The 12,805-nt window shown below is 38.5% G+C and overlaps 1 protein-coding gene across 3 annotated transcripts in view; it reads left to right on the top strand.

Moving 5' to 3' along the window:
• The window catches only part of FRMPD4 (FERM and PDZ domain containing 4), a 291,048-nt gene that overhangs the window by 79,665 nt on the left and 198,578 nt on the right, over window positions 1-12,805 (top strand). The gene's annotated exons all lie outside the window — the stretch shown is intronic.

The following is a 12,805-nucleotide window of genomic DNA, read 5'->3' as shown; positions in this document are numbered from 1 at the left end:
GATAAGAGTTTAGAGGCTGAATCCCTTCTGTATTGCCCCCATTGATATACTTTTGGTTATGTTATTCAAGCTATCTTTTACAGTGTCAGCTGAAGAAACAAACTTCTCCTATCTGTGCTCTCAAATTTGGCATCAGTCTGTTGGGGCATTTATGCTCAAGTAACTTTGATTGTTGTGCAGCTTCTTGTTTTGGCTATTTTTAAAGCCCAATACCTTGTTATTTTTGCAGGCTTCATGACTACCCAGTTTACACAAAAGAGACTGTTTCTTTGTGATGCTGCCACTGATCCCTGACAGATTGTGTATGTGTTTGAGTCCAAGTTTAGCTGAGTAAAAACCTGGCCTACTTTCTAAAGATTTTTTCAGGTTGTAATAAATATGCCAAACTTGGAAGCAGAGAAGATTGTTCATGATGTCTAATTTGCATGCCAGTACTTGGAGTGCATTTGCAGATCATTAGGGCTTCTCAGCAGTGCTGGATTGTCTGGGTGGCCTCGGTGCTGTGCGTTCCTGCTGCTTTGGGAGGGTCCGTTTCATAAGGGAACTATGAAGACTTTCCACGTAACTCTTTGCACTTTTGAAACTGAGAAAAGTTGTTTTTTACCATAGAATCATTATGCTTGGGGAAGACCTCCAAGATCATCAGTTGACCAAATACCACCATGTTCTACTCCAAAAAACAAAACTAATATTCATCAGGAAGCATTTCTGCTTCAGGTCCGATGCCTAAAAGGCTAGAAATGAGTCATAGGCCACATCCCTAGCTCATGCAAGTTATCACAGTTTGAATGAAGTAAATTGAGTGGTAACAGATTAATCTGACTCTATATTCAGTGCAGATTTTCTTTTAACTACGTGGAATCCAAAAAAGTCTACTTATTCCAGGTAATTCCCAGCATGATGAGATGATAGAAATCTTTTGAAGTCCTCAAGGATTCATCTGGTGTTGAAAGTACTCTAGTTTCATCTGTGATGGATAGTGTTACCTGAAATACCTTTTCCTGTAATGGCTAATTACACATTAAAATACTAACTCTTCAGTCCTGCTCTTTTAAGGAAATAGGACAGGTCCTGCTTTTTCTTCTTAAATGGTACTGAAAGGCTTCTAAAAGTTCTTCACAAGTTTTTAGGAGAATTTCAGAATTTTCAGGTACAGACCATTTTAACTTTTTGCTAAAAAAAAAAAGGTGTTTTTGTCTTTGTCATGTGTATCTAATGCACCTTGAAAGGAAGGTGTGATCTACCCAGAAACATCATACAGCTTTTATAAACTTTGATTGCATTATGGATTTGGTGTTGATTGTTAATATGATTCTCAACTGCATAGTAGCTTCTTTTTTTCAGTATTGAATATTTTACTGTATTAATCCTTATTTTAGGATTTTTCCTCTGTAATTCTTTATTTTCCTGCTTAATTTCAAGATTTTTGTCAGGTACATAAGATGAATTGTGTCAAATCAGTCATTAAAATGAAACAGCGCCACATCACAAGGAGTAACCCACTTGAAATTTAATAGAAATGCGTATGATGATAAAAATTTGACCTCAACTCATTTTAGAGGTAAGCGTAGATGGACAGATTGTATTGGCAGTGTTATAAGTGTCTGTACTTGTCAGCATGTAAAATATGCTAGAGGGGATAGCTGGCTGTGTCCTTAGTTTATGGTTGCCATCTGGTACCTATTCTCCTCTGCTGTTTCTCCCTACAGCTTCATCCTGTGCCCTTCAGCACCATAACTGCACTTCCAGCTCTTTGGGACGTTTTTCCTGCTACAATACAAATTCTCAAAAGCATGTAATTGGGCCTCAAAATTATTTTGTACTTAATTGAGGAGATAAGTGTTCTAACATTCACACTTGACAATGACGCTGACTATTTCAGTGGGCAAGGGAAGGGCTACAGATGTAATTTATCTGGACTTCTGTAAATCCTTTGACACAATTCCCCACAACATTCTTCTCGCAAAGTTGGAGAGATGGATTTGATGAGTGGACTGTTGAGTGAGTAAGCTATTAGACACTTGCATACAGAGGGCTGTGGTCAGTGGCTCAGGGTTTTGTTGGACAGCAGTGACAAGTGGAGCCCTGGGAGTCCTTAATGGGACCAGTGTAATTTAATACCTGCATTAATGACAAAGACAAGAGAATTGAGTGCACCTTTGGCAAATTTGCAGGTGATACCAGGCTGAGTGGTGTGGTTGGTGCTCATGAAGGATGGGGTCCATCCAGAGGCACCTGGATGGGCTTGAGAAATGGGCCCACAGGAATCTTATAAACCTTAACAAGACCAAGTGCAAGGTGCTGCACCTGGGCTGGGCCGCCCCTCATATCAATGTGGATGGGGATGAGCCCTGGGGGAGCAGCCCGGCTGAGGAGGACTTGGGGGTGCTGGTGGGTGAGAGCCTGGCCATGACCTGGCCATGTTCACTTGCAGCTCAGAAAGCCAAACATGTCCTGTGCTACATCAAAAGCAGTGTGACCAGGCTTTGTTCAGCCTTGGAAAGAGAAAGCTTCGGGGTGGCCAAGTTTCAGCCTTCTAGAACCTGAGGGGAGCCTGCAAGAAAGCTGGAGAGGGGCTGTTTTCAGGAGCATGTAGTGACAAGACAAAGGGGAATGGCTTCATGCTGAAAGAGAAAAGGTTTAGGCTACATACTAGGAGGAAGTTCTTTGCTGTGATGCTGGGGGCACACTGGAACAGGTTGTTCAGAGAAGTTGTCTATGCCTTATCCCTGGTGATGTTGAAAGCCAGGCTGGATGAAGCTCTGAGGAACCTGGACTAGTGGAAGGTTTCCCTGCCCATAGCAGGGTGATTGAAGCTGGATGATCTTCGAGTTCCCTTCCAACCCATTCTATGATTCTTTGCTCAGATATAAGAATTAGTGTATGTTAGAAATAGTTTTCCTGTGCTTTTTAGATCTTACATGGAACACTATTTTATCCAGGTCTATTTCTTAGTCCTCTGGTTCTATTATAATATATCCCAAAAAAATGAAATGTACCAATAAGGTCCACCTGAAAGAAAGCTTTTTGGTTCATGATTTGTCTGAAGGTTGGAGAAGGAGATGGGGAAGTTTTCATTTTTGTCATTGCTGAGCTGACTGAGTGTACTGAGTGTGGTAGGAAGGGAATTGACCTTCAAAGAGTGTGAGCTCTTGGAAAAGTGTCTGACAGATGTGCAGAAGATGCTGGTTGATATGGAGCACAATGCACCAGGCTGGTTCTTGACTGGGAGCTTGTCTGACAAGTACTACTTCAACAGAAAGTGTGTTGTGCAACCCACAATGTCAGTCTACTTTAAAAAATAAAAGGTTTCTATCATCTGACTGTGTAAATAATAAGAGTACAAATACATATGTTTATAAAGATTCCTAAAAAATACGCCTCATTTACTAGCAGTTGAGAAAACATGCTCTCAAATGAAAAAAAAAAATAAATTCCCCCCCCCCCCCCCAAGAAAAATTTATTACTAGCAGTTGTCAGACCATTGCATCTGGTTCATAGTTTGCTTTATCTTGAAGTGTGAGCAATTTCTTTTTAAGAGGAGTTTTGGTAGTTTTTGTTTGTTTTGTTTTGGGCTGGTTTTTGTTGTTGTTTTGGGTTTTTTTTTTTTTTTAAGAAAGATTGGGGAACCTTGGTGTGTAAATAGTGACTTTTCACTACTAGCCATGTTTCTTGTAGCTCCAATCTTACTGTTATGTTCCTATTTTGTGGAAGTGTTCATATATCTGGTTTTGAATGGTCAGCTGATGAAAACAAGTTGTCATAAAATATCTGTGTTGCCAAGTCTTCTTTTTCCTCCTCATTTTTACCATTTGTGGATGACTTTCTGCTATTCTTGGCATTAATAGTCTTCCCTTTTGTGTTATACGTGATATTTGGTGCCTTTGTTAGTAACAGGATTCTTTGTGTGTTTTTCTTACTGTGATTCATGTGAGTTTTACTATTTGGAACTCCTTTATTAGGTTGCTATTTCAGAACAGCCCAGAACTCTTTTTGCAGCTTGTTATTTCTTTCAGGAGGGAGAAATGAGAAGGCTCTAGAGTGTACTGTTGACTTGAACTCTTTACAAAAATTCAGCTTTGAAGCAATAACTGCCTTGAATAGACTGCCTACTTAGCAGTATGGGATAGACCTATCCTTTAATGCTATTACATTTCTTGAAGCATTGCTTAGTTTAGAAAGTAGAACACAAACTGTAGTTCCCTTCTCAAAACTCGAAGTGATGATTACTTATTTTTGTTGTGAGCCCAGCAGTGTGCAGCTACAATTGTAAATGTTAAAAAAACACTTGCTGAAATCTGTCCTGCAAACCATATAGCCTTTTGGAAACACTGTCCTCGCAGCCTGAGTGCAGATTTGTGCAAGATTTCGCAAGCAATCACAGGCTATGCAAAATCAACTTGAGTTGGGAAACTGTTGGTCCTACACAGGAAGTCCTTTGTATGACAGAACTCAGTGTCTTCAACTGCATTCCAGAAAGAAGGTATAGTGCTCTTACTTCATTAAATACAAATTCTGAGTCTAAACCTCTTTTTTCCTTTGAATATTCTTAGACTGAGATACATCTCAGTTGTAATTTGAGGTGGACACAATGGATTATTATCACTTTAACCTATATTAGTGCAGTTTTGAAGCATTGTAATTAACTGTGTCTAGAAGTTCCACTGAATGACTATGTGCTGAATGAAAATCATAGCAAAACCTCTCATTTTACCTGAACTAATGGTGAGACTGACTTTACATAGCTTGAAAGTGTTGGAAGTATCATATGATGGTGGCATTTCATTCCCTGTTTAAAAATTTCTGTTTAGTTGTTTTTCCTCTATCTGATACATGCAACATTAATAATTATTCAGCATCTCTGGGAAAAGTGAAATGCTGCATACGTTGATCCTGAGAATTCTTTAGTCTCAGGTCCAGGTAATTACAGTTTCTGTCATGTCATAGGATGGATTATTCGTTATCTGATATATGACCAGTCTTCCTAATCAGTGCTGATCTGTTCTAGCGTGCAGTGACTTTTTAACTTAGCACACTGAAATTTTTCTGAGAAGGTAAATGATAAACTGTGTTTGGAGAAGAAAAGGCATTGTCGGTGCCATTTTAAAAAAAATGCGAAAACCCAACCCCATTTTTATCAAATCCCGTTCTGTTTTCTTATATGTGCTGGTTACTGAAATTAGGATCTCTATTGCTTATACATTTGCCTGGATATGTTGCCTTTTATTTTTCTTTTTTCCTGAGGATACTGGATAAAAATTTCACATTTAAGAAAACAGTTTCAGTTTTTTAGGACTGTTTTATTTTTTTCATTGCAGTCAGCTCTGGCGGCCAACACTGGCCTGAGGAGAATGCCCTTATGGTGTTTACCAGGTTTCCCTGGGTGTAGTGGTATTTTTCTTACAACCATAAGGCTCAGGAGATAATTATAGTGGTGCACTTCAGTGTGAGAGCCAGGCAGAGAGAAAGATGCTTCAGAAAGAAAATTTACTTTGTATCTGGAAATGCGCAAGGGGGTTTTTGATCCCAGAATCTGTGAAGAAGAAAGATCTGGTAATGATGGCAATGTAATATAACCTCTTGGGGAAAAATTCTGCAGGCATTACGGTGTGTGTCTGTCTACTGACTTCTGTGAAAAACATTTCAGAGTAGTTGGATCTTTTGTTATTTCAGGTAATTCTAAAATATTTATTATAGATGCTTCCTGAATACATATAAATTCTAAACATCACTTTATTTCCTACTCAATCTCTTTCTGCAGTCCTCAGCAGTGGAAATGAAGGACTACTTTCTGCTGTATTTCAGAAATAAAAGGTTTTCTTCTCTCAAGCAATTATTCATTAAATTGCACTTAATCAATATTCACTAATGTGGTGGACATCTCTGAATTACTTTTTAGCCATTATAAACAAAAAAATAATGTGGGCTCTTGCTCAGAAACACATTTCTATTTTGAATGACCCAAAGCTGGAGCAGTGCTTACTGAAAAGTAATGAAGAAAAGAGTGGGAAGAATGAGTCTTAAGTTTTTGCTGCACTAAGCCTGGAGAAATCCTCCATGAAAGAATTTAAATCTCAATGTTTAATACTTTTGCCAGCCTGGAAATAAAAATGCTACACTTGGTGTATTTTCATTGGAAAAAGAAGGAAAGGTGATGGTTCTGGGTCTTTTCAGGAATCTTCTGAATAACAATTAATTTTTCTTCTCCAAACTTTAACCTGTAAAAGCACTGCAAATGGCACAGTCTTTCAGTGGACTTCAGAACACAAAGATGAGCAGTTGTATGTGCTGACTAAAACCTCTTTTTTAATGCATCTGTAGGAGATGGGGATATTGGTTTTTCTTAGTCATCTTGGAGCAGACAATAGAATATTACAGCTATTGGGAAATGCTGTGTAACAAAGCTTTTGATTATGTACTGTCTGCAGTATTTTTCAGTAATGTGAAAAGAATTGCTGACCTTCACAAAGACAAATGAATTACATTAGTACCATGATGCCTGGGTCCTCTTCGCTCAAAACCTTCAAGTATACCAGTAGGTGTGAAGTAAAATAGAGAACTCTGTGGAAGTGAAGAAGTCATTACTGCTTCTGGCAGTATTGTGGCTTCCTTTTAAAGGTTCTTAAAATGCATAAAATTAAAAACCCATCAGAAAGTGGTACAAGCACAGCTTTTGTACACAGCAAAAGAGGAAGTAGAATGGATGTGAGAAAAGGAGCACTGCCTATGAAATGCCTCAGTAATTGATCATTTTGGGATGTATGACAAAGGAAGGTACAGAAGTATATAAGTGCATAGATCATAAAAGGAAGCAAAGGAGCTAGTTTACAGAAGGTGACACAAAGTCAGTCAGCTCATCTGTGGAGAATATCAACTCAAGAAGAATTTTCCAGGTCACTGCTAGCCATACTTACCTTAACAGCTGTAGGTAACTTCAAATCCCAAATTGTATGCTGTGGCTGATGAGGAGCAAATCACACTAAACCAAGTCAGTCTGTCACTGTGTTTCAGGAGAAAATTTGATGCACTAGATATTTTCCTCTCTTAAAATCGCAGTATGACTCTTGCTATCATGTAATGAGGATGGCAGGGGAAACTAGCTTAGGTGACACAAAGCAGAGTGTAGCTAGAAAAGTTCCTTCTAGTTGTCACCCATTTACTTGTGAATTTTTAAGATTTGCAGAGTTCTGATCAGTCTGATGTTGCCCTGCATTTCTGTGCACGAGCTGAGTGATGGAGTACATGTGCTCTGTTACATTTCTAGGTGCCATTTCCTCCTTAAGAACATGCTAGACAACTGTCAGAATGATATAGGCAGAGCTGATCGTCTCTTGAGGAAATAGATACATGCAGGAACTTTTTACAATTCATCTCATTTCACCACTGGTTCCTGGCAACTGCCAGCTCTCTGTCTGGTGGCTTAGGAGGAGGAGAAGGGCTTTATTTGGCTGGGTTTTTTTTTTTTTTTTTTTTTTTTTTAATATGCCAGAATTTCTAGGGACTAGGAAACTTCTGTTTCCTGTATTTTTGCTTTTAAGCAGAAGGCAGCATTGTTACACTACTCTGGGTCCCTTGTAGCTTCGCTAGAAGTGATATAGTTTGGTCTTTCTCCTCCATCCAAAGTGCAGCATTGCTTTTGGAAGGCCTCCTCTCTAACCTGTGCATTCTAATGCTGAAGTTGCAATAGTTTTATGTAACTTGATGTAGTATAAATTTGCTCTGCTAGAGCACTGTGTTTTATACACATACTCCATAAAAATTACATGGTTGGACTAGAGGGGGTAATACAGAAATATAATTAAACAATGTAGGTGTCATTGTCATTTGAGCACATTAAGACTTGCTTAGGCCTATTTTCTAGCACCACTTAAAGAAGAAACACAGTGTTTCAACTGTGAGTCTCTCTGTTCCAGCAGAATCAATTCTGGCTTCTCAAAAGATCATAAAGGTCCCCATTAAGCTCATGGACATTGCATTTTGAAATGCCTGAAAAGTGATCTGTATATCTTTCTTCAGTTCTACAGATGTTTTGGTCATCATTGCATGAGAAGAGCAATGACAATTCATAAAAATGGGTTTGGTCTACAAGTTCCATTCCTTAACTAACCATTTATCCCAAAATACACACAAGCATACAACTGTTACTCTTCATAAGGTGCATGGTTGAGTTTTACTGATTCCATTGGCTCATTTCAGCCTGGATTACAAAGAAGAAGATGACCTTTCTCCAGCTCTAAATAGGTTAGGTTAGTGGCTTCCCCCCAGCTTGGAACCTTTCTTCCAAATGTGCTGTCTTGATCCAAGCCAGATGCGGGCTTTTAGCTGTTACAGTTATATTGAAAGTGTGGAAACAAATCAAGTTATTTTACTTTTTTTTTTTTTTCCTGAGTGATGGTAAAGTATTGCCATCAAATAAAAAACCAAAAGAAAACATACCTTGAAATACTAGTGAAGGGTTACTTATTCCTAAGTACAACTCTGTTCTCTTTCCTTGTCTGAGACTTCGCTGAAATGCCCCAAGGGATAAGTAGGCATAAATTTTATACTCATGCTAACAACAATCTTCATAGCCTCCCAGTATATCTCCTGTTCTCCTCTAAACTATGCCATCTTATGGAAAAAGAGTCTGGTATGAGGAGTCTTGTATTTTTAGAAGGAAAATTTATTCTGAAAAAATTAGTACAGATAGGTTTTAACCACTATCCCATTGCTATTTATGTATATGCCAGAATATCTCTGTTAATTTTCTCACTTAGAAGTGAGAAAAAGTGAGAAAATGAAGAAAAACAATGGAAAAATAGGTTTCAGCATTACTCAGCAGAAGTTCAATGATTGATACTAAGATGAAGGTTTTTTTTAAAAAGGTTGTCATTTACTGGGTGTAGTAAGTAATTACAGTTGTGTTACAGCTGTCAGCACAAATGAACAAAATACACTTGGAAGTTAAGAATCTGTTTATGCTGTTTGTTCTGGAACTTGTTCACCATAATTTAATAATTCAGTGTTAGTCTTACTAGCATGATCTGAATTAATGAAGATCCATTCTACTGTATTTCTTATTCAAAAGCTGATAGAAGGTGAGCCTATTTCTCTGTGCTCCTGCACTCTGACATCCACAATAATACGTTTTAAGTATGGTGAAATACAGCTGGAATGGGAGACACAGTGAAAAATCCCCATTTTAACTAAAATGAAAAATTACTCAGTTATATGCTTAACTAAAAGTGGCCACTACTTTAATTGGTCATCCTGTAAGACGCAGAATGGCTCTTCTAGCTGGGTCTGTGAGGCCTCATCTTACACAGCCAGGAGAGCCATCAGTGACCTGACAGTGAGCAGGAGTTGGGACCTGCTGCCTTCCAGGGGTCCCTTCAGCCCCTGAGGGGTTGTGTGGCCTCTCAGAGCCCACCTGCCTCCTGTGCCCAGCCTCTCGAGCTCAGAAACAGCTTCTGGGGCTGCGCAGTGGTACCCACACATGTGGGGGTACGTGGGTGCCCCTGGTGTGATGCCTGTGCTGCTCCTTGGCTCTGGTGAGCAAAAGCTGAAAAAGGCAGAGGATGAGAAAAACAGGAGTGGAAAATAATGAAAAGAGCTTCAGGGGTGCAGAGCTCCCAAAAGAAAGGAGGTGGCTCTAGATGAGAAGAAACTGAAGGATAATTTGGTAACAAAAGAAGGTAGGAAATGAATATGGTCATGTAGGGATTTCTTGAAGGGCAACCATGAAGCTTCTTCCAGGTTATCTGAGAGGTGGACTATGGATTACAAAAACCCTGCTACTGAATCAACCATTAAAAAATAATATAAAGATTTGAAAGCTGCTTTAGGCTTTCCTCTTCTCCTTTAAGTGCCAGTTTCACAAATGATCGTAGCTCTGGTTCTTGGTGACAAATAGTTGGTGACAGAATTTTGGTCTGTCACATAATGCTGCAGAAGTGAGAAAAAACAGTAAAAAATACTATGTAACAAAAAATGTTCCAGTACCTTTGTTACTGTTTCTTTTTCTTTTTACTTTGGAGAGCAGTTGAACATGCTGGGGTGGAAGCATCTACCACCCTCCATCCTCTGGAGGAAAACGTCTGAAAAATTACTTTGCATTTATACACATTTTGCCTCATTAATGTATTTTTCATTTCCAGAAACCATGTCGACATATATCATGTGTTTGTAGAAGAAAAGCTAAGTAATAACTATTTACAGAAAATTCTGGTGCAGGTGTCATCTCTAAAACAGGCAGTCACTAGTGGTGTACCTCTGGCGGTCTTGGGATTTCCATTTGAGCCCAATGGGGACGGCAACTTTTTACTAGGGATAGAGGCAAGAGATATTGTTTCTCTGAACAAAGGAAGAATAAGAGATAGTTTTTCCTATTTGCTAGAGCCTCAAGAAAACTCAACCTCTTTAATTAAAAAAAAAAAAACAAAAACAAACAAACAAAAAATTTGGAGAATGTAAGAGAAAAAAATAGGAGAATGTAGAAGAATATGCATGGCAATGAGAGGAGGTCAGTGCAAGGACAGTTCCTATTCAGATGGTATTTTGTAGACTCAGATTTAGGTCAAAGTTTAGGTTGCTTATGACCTTTGTGCTAGAGCAAAGCTATGTATAAATATTGGTGAAATCTTGTATGTTGTAAGCATAGTCTGAGAGGACATGGTCCCCACTGTCACACAGGACAGTGCCCATCAGCTGTGCCCAGAAGCATAAGGATTAGACAGATGAATCCAACTGAGAGAACAAAATGTTTAAACTGAAGCCCAGATTAGGAAAGGACATTGCAACCTTGTTACTGGGAATGAAATTCTCAATGCTCATTTTTCCTGATCAAAAAATATTGGTTGGTTGGTTGTTTTGGTGTGATTTTGTTGGTTTTTTTTTTTGGTTGGTCAGTTTTGTTTTGTTCATTTGGTTTTTTGTTGGGTTTTTTTTTTGTGTGTGTGTGGGTTTTTTGTTTGGTTGGTGTTTTTGGATTTTTGAGGGGGCTTGAGTGTGTGTTTGTGCTTCCAGAAGCTGAATTGCTATGAAGTTTTTTTGTGGTGGGAGACAAAGATGTTTCAAGAAAAAAGTAGACAAGGTTCTGCCTAGATACTTTAGGATAAAATCTGGTTAATTCTGAGATATACTCACACTGAGTGGATGTAGATATGCACATACCTGCATTGCTTTGCAAATAGATTTTTTTATTGTCCTTTACAACATCATACTAAAATAAAATAGGAGTCTAAAAAGCATTGCTGTATTTGGATGTGATAGATTGTATCATGCATAACTAGCTTTCTGGGACATAGATGAAGGTATCTGCCATCTCTATTTTACTACTGCTGTGAGAAACATAATGCAGTATCTACTTCTTTTAGTCAGAATTTTGATTAAATTTTCTGCTTTCACAATTTATTACATGGCTGTGTAACTTGGATGAGCTGCTGTATTTCCAAGTAACATACATTCTGAAATAACAGCATCCTTTCTAACTTTACAATCTTATATCTTAGTGTTACAATTGCTTAATAATTGTATAAATTTTTTTGATTGCTGCATAGTATTAAGTTCTCATTTGAGCAGTGACTCTATCCTGGGCAAGGAGCCTCATTTTAGTAGCCTCTGTACAATGCACCAAATAAAAAGGTGCTTGGTCAGCTAAACCTCTAATGAGCTGGTTTGTGTTAATAGATCACATTTACATTATTAGTTAATGTAACATGTACCCTTAAAACTATAAAAAGTGCTAAGTTATATATATTATGCTGCTTCACTTGAAGGCTATATGTGTTACTGTATGTATTACTAAGAGACTGTTCCAAACTTTTACTTAATAAAACTCAGGATCCCTGCAAAAAATTCTGAAGCTCAGTTCTAAAAGCCACCTGTCCTCAGTAAACCTGCAACAGAAATACTTAAGGATTACATAAGTACTGTTATTTTTGTAGATTCACTAGCTTTCTTTTGAGATCTGAATACAGATGACAAGGGTAAAATATTGTGCTTTTCTACTAATCCACACTGCAATTTGCTATTAGCATGCTTCATAATGGGTTTACTGTCATCATTGTTGAATTGAATGGGGTTAGCTGAGTCACTGAGTGATTGTGGTGCTTGAATTTCTAGCTTTTACTGTGCTGTTATTTCTATGAGCACAATGCTAACATGTTTCCTTAAAAATAAAGTCATAATGTCACTGAAGGGTTTGTTTTTTGAAATTATCCCCCACTGTTTCTTTCAGGCAGAAACCTTGTTTCACTCCTAACCCTTTTTAACTCTCCTAAACAAGTGTTTATTTTCATGATTTCATTTCCCCTTAATTAGTTTTTAAAAGAATTGTGGCTTTGTTTTATGGGAATACTAACAAGGTCAATATTTCAGTTGTATTATTTTCTTACCATCCAGATCCTCTTTTCAAATATCAAACCAGTTGCTTTGCAATTCTGAAGTAGAAATGGCTTCTAGCCATATAGCTGAACTAAGGAGGAGATGTGATGGGCAGACTTTTTCTGACTTGAATCACAGAGTAGTTTGGGGTGGAAAGAACCTTAAAGATCGTCCAGTTCCAACCACCCCCAGCCAGGGGCAGGGACACCTCCCACTAGACCAGGTGTCTCAAAAGTGGAGTCTCTATCTGTTCACACTTTTTGCATGTTTTTATGTGGAAGGCAGTTTGCTGTCCCTAAAGCGAAGGCAGAACCCAGCAGGACTGCCCAGGTGTCTCCCAGGGGCTGGCCTGGGCAGGGAGGGTGGGAGCCCTGCAGAAAAGGATTAATCATCCCCTGTGGTGCTGGGGCTGGGCCAGGGCAGGGAACTAAGCAGAGATCGT

The sequence above is a fragment of the Melospiza melodia genome, chromosome 2, assembly GCF_035770615.1.
Source record: "Melospiza melodia melodia isolate bMelMel2 chromosome 2, bMelMel2.pri, whole genome shotgun sequence".
Classification (NCBI taxonomy): Eukaryota; Metazoa; Chordata; class Aves; order Passeriformes; family Passerellidae; genus Melospiza; species Melospiza melodia.
The sequence above is the reverse complement of the archived record's forward strand: the minus strand, read 5'-3'. Positions and strand labels throughout refer to the sequence as shown.